Here is a 5,185-nt window from a genome sequence, read left to right as displayed (position 1 = left end):
ATGTATATTTCTTCATCCAAGTTACTATGAAAGAAATATCTTTTTACATCCATGCATTCTATTTCTACATAAAATAATTTTTTTTATTTGATATTACCATGTACCTCTAATAACCACTATACAATATAAAATTCCTCATGAATATCCATTTAAAATAAATGTGTGAAGAAACCAACTAGTTAAACAATTAAACACTATAAAAAAATTTATTACATAACCTACAATAGTTTTAATTTAATGATATTTAATAAAAGAATAAATCTTCTCTTATACACAAACACTTATCTTTTAAGTTTTATTCTTTGTTCATTGATATCACAAAATAGTAGTTTAATTTTTTCTCTTGGGAATATCATGATATATATATATATATATATATATATATATATATATATATATAATTTAATGATTCAATACATTTCTCATCTTATTGAGATAAGGATATTAGTATCTGATTATTATTATTCAAAATGGATGTCAATTATTCAAAATATATATTTACTATCTAAAGCATGAAATTGTTTTCAACACTTCTAGATAGTGAATATCCATTATCAAAAAATGGATCTCCATTAATAAGAGATATGTGTTCATAATAAATATTTAATATTTTTGTAAAAAAAAATCTTCCCTCTATTTTCTTCTCACTAACGCATTGGGTGTAATATTTGGAGTGTCAAGCTTGAGTTTTTCAATTACCCAACATGTTAAGAGGTTCCATCATATTTTTATTAACTCACAGCTCACGTTGATTACCTTTTAATCTAAATTAGATTAAAGACAAAGGGTTTATTCATAAAATTGCCATATTATAAAAATATAAGATATGCTTGATTATAAATTTAATGGGTAATTATAAATAATTGTCTACATAAAGCATATATGAAATCTCGATGAAAAGACTCCTTGATAAATATCTATCACTTTTGAATAATTTCACCTTTTAAAATCTAAAACATCCATTGCACTCGTTACTTCATTGGCTATAGTATTCTAATTTTTTATTTTTTTAACTAAATTAGGCTAGCTCAAAAATTAATATTTAGTATTTTATAAGAGTTAAAGTAAAAATTCACAACTGATTATTTATTTATAGAAAAAATAAAAATGTGCTATATCTAGATATGTGTCCTCTACTTATAAATTAAACATTCAATTATTTTGTTCATACTATTGTTGAGTAGAATTAAGAAGTTTTATTATTATTAAAAATAGTAGTTCTTATTTTAATTTATATTTCGTACTAGTTTTCTTTTAGAAAATAGTAGGCTATAAATTACTTTCAATTTTCTAAATATTGTATTTCTACCTATTTTTTCAGATTGTGTAAATAATCTTTTTAAATTTTTATGGGAAGTTTCTTAAGTATATTTTTACTCTTTCCATTTCTAGTTAGGTGTATTGTTTGACCCATGATAATAATACAATCACCCTTGAACTTCCATTCAATTTCTTATTTTCTTCATATTTTACATTATATGCATTTTCATTCTTTTTTTTTTATAGATAAACTACTAGTAAGGGCTAGTCCCCATGCATTATAAGAAATATTGTATAAAACTAAAAGGGAAGCATAGAGTTTATCCCAATCCTCGAGAATATTTTTGCCTATTTTAAAGTTTTAACAACTTTATGATCATAAGTTTATACATTAAAGGACAAATGGGATTTTATACTAGTAAAAATACTATTCTGAGATATCCAATCATATGTTAATAACTTACTCAGAAAAATAGAAACCAAACAGTCTCTTAATCATCTAACCTTTATCTACAAGGTCGATCTTGTCCTCGTCTACAGGACTCTCTCTATCCGCCTCATCTACGTGAATTTGTTGCTCTAGGCCTTCATAGTGAATGCAGGTTGAAATCTAGTAAGGGGCTATGTTCTCCATTGTGTTTGTCCAATTTAGTAATAAATTCAGACTCCTACTTGCTACCTCTTTGTTATCATGATATTCATTCTCATCATCCATTAAAATTATAGGGACTTTTGGAATTTCTTCTTTCTATTTGTCAAAGTCTTTGGGCAAAGGGATCCAAAAAAAAAATCATAATTTTAAAGAACATCATCCATACCACCCAATACCTGATTCTTGAAAATTCCTTTACTTAGGTCTTTAGTCATTGAATTACTCGAGCCTCTATAAAAATAAATAACCAAAAACATTGACAAGATGTCTGAGTTCACATGATACCTATGGTCTGCCATTATAAAATTCTCCTCAAGTACAGACTTAATCACATATAAAATTAATCAATATCTATACCTCAAGATGGTATTGAATCACTTTTCTTTTATTTCACCTAGAAATGTCATTTGCTTCCTATTAGCTAGAAGTCGAATTAGGGTCTCCACTTTGTCACAAAAAACTAGACCTTTCGATGAGTAGAGATCTATAATTGAAAAAGGAAAAAAACTTCTGGATGTTTCCATGAACTCTTTGATATTTAATAGAGTCTCAAATCTGCTAGAAAGACTCGCTTGCTTTGGAATAGAATTTTTTCCTTCCCAACATCAAATATTGATATTAGGTGATAGATTTTAGTCATGATTTTTCAATCTTTCAAATTTGAAGGACGATCCGCTTGACAACTCATGATATCTAGGTAGGCTTGATGGTTTAGCAGATATCTCTAAATTTATCTCCTACCCAATATCTTTTTCTACAAATATAGATCACTTCCAATTCTGCTCCAACTTCTGTCTAACTAAGCATATGTCTATACTTATAAGCCTTCAAAATAAGAAATAAATAATACCTTCAAAAATTTATTCAAAAACCACTCCAACCACTTTTAGCCATCGGTATAATAAATGTAAATCCTCAAAAATTTATCCCATCAAGATAGACAAGATTTCTCAGCCAACCTCTGAGATTCATTCCAATATGCATTAATTGAAAAATATCTTTTATGAATATAATAGAGAAGTCCCCAACTTATTTACAAAATGGTCAAAAAAATTAAAAGTTATGTTTCTCCTCTACTACAATCCATGAATTAACTACACAAAAATCTCTACTCTTTAAGGGTTTCTAATTACATTTTTGGCTAAGATGTTTGCCTCAATGTTCCCTTCTCTCTATATATGACTAATTTTGAAGTCATATAATTTCATTATTAGCTCATGAATTGGATATAACCACTTCATCAACATCTAATTAGGTGATCTATTTTTTTGAATGGCATTTATTATAATCTGAGAGTCTCCCTCCAAATGAATCTTTGTTTCTCCTTGTTTAAAACCAAGCTATAACCCTAATAATACAAGTGTGATTTTTGCTAAATTATTCTTTGTTTCACCTAAAGATTTTTATTCTTCTACAATTATTTTCCCTTCATCATCCCTAGCAATACATCCCATACCCCCTTCACTTTGATTGCCTCTAGATACCCCATCAAAGCTAATTTTAATCCATCCCACCGGGGGAGGAGACCATTTATCATTATTCCTTTCTATTTTTGAGTCCTTATTGTCATTTCCACCCTAGACATTGGGGACACTTAAGCCTATAAAATTTTCAAGTCATTTCATCATGTCATAAGGTGAAAGAATTTTTCTTATTAGATTTATTCCTTACTACAATATTGACCAAATCCACTACTTGATCTTATATCTTCTAAATTAGAATTACCTCTATCATTTCTTTATCTTGAAAGATTCTACAATTTCTTTCCTTCCATACTTCCCAAACCACAGTTGAGGGAATCATTCTCTAGATGTTGTCAAACAAATGTTTCTTATCCAAACCTTTCCATATTTTAAACTAGCTCAATAGAGATTGTGGTTTGGGCCATTGAAATTCTAACTTACATAGAAAATAATTCCAACACTTCCTTGCATAAGAGAATCATATGATCTACAGTTTCATTGATCCTTTTACATAGAACACATTTATTTTCTCCCTTAATTCCATTTTTTTCCCAACAGTCTTGGGTGAGCACTTTCCCTTGAATAGCCAACCAAGAAAAGACACTTGCTTTTGGAAGGCATTATTTGTTCCACAAAATTTTACATGGCTATTCCACTTTAACAATATCAGCCTCTTTGATTTTATAACTAAATTGACTTTATAGGAACCATTTTTAGAGCCACACCATCTAATCCTATCCAACTCATTGGAAGGCACCACACATCTCTCTTTTAATAGATGTCTCAATAATTCCTTCTTCTATCTTAGAGCCGCTATATTATCTAAATATCTCTATTGTCAACTACTCACTCCATCCTTTACAATTATCCCATATTCTTTCACTTATGGTCCACACATCCTCAAACTTTTCCTTTTAATTTTCTCCAAATTTAGAATATTCTCCAACGTTTTATGATTATTCCATGAATCAGACCAGAAAGATGCACTACAACCATCACTAATTTTCCCTTTTACATACCTTAAAATTATATCCCTGCATTCCAAAATGTAGTTCCATACCATTGATCCTCTTCAAGGGTAGTAGGATCATCACTATCTAGATAATTCCTTCGTAAGAGTTTCACCCATTTCTACTCCCCATTGAAGTATAGTTGCCATGCTAATTTTGATCCCTTTTCTAAATTCATCATTATTAACTCCCTTATCCATATTCCACCAGCTAACTTTGGTTTAAATACCTTATACCACGCTATTAGAAGAACTTTATTTTGATCCTTAGTGCCATTATATAAAAATATTCTCATGATTTTATTCAATTCTTCCGTGAGTACTTTTGTAATTTTTAAGCAAGACATTGAGTAAATAGGTAGTGTTGATAAAATAGATTCAATCACTAATAATTTACTCATGGAAGATAGCCATTTTCCTTCCTGTGAAGCCATTTTATTAGCATACCTTTTCCTTCCCGTGAACCCATTAAATTCTCCCAATAAAATTTTTTAATCATGCCTTGAAAAAGTGGACTTCCTAAAAATTTCCCAAGGAAATTAGCCACTTTAAAATTTAAGATTCGAGCTAGATCTCTTTGAAAACTTGTTTAATTATTGAGGAGGAAGACCTCAGATTTATTCTAGTTGATTTGTTGACCTGAAGCAACACAATATCTATTAAGGAGGTTCTCAATTGTACTAGCTTCTCTGACACATGATTAGCCAAAGAGGATAGTATCATTAGCAAATTGTTGATGAGTTGTACTGAGTCTATCCATACATCTTCTTTAATCCCAATCCAACTACCCTCATCTATAAT

The sequence above is a fragment of the Cryptomeria japonica genome, chromosome 10, assembly GCF_030272615.1.
Source record: "Cryptomeria japonica chromosome 10, Sugi_1.0, whole genome shotgun sequence".
In the NCBI taxonomy this organism is placed as follows: domain Eukaryota; kingdom Viridiplantae; phylum Streptophyta; class Pinopsida; order Cupressales; family Cupressaceae; genus Cryptomeria; species Cryptomeria japonica.
The sequence above is the reverse complement of the archived record's forward strand: the minus strand, read 5'-3'. Positions refer to the sequence as shown.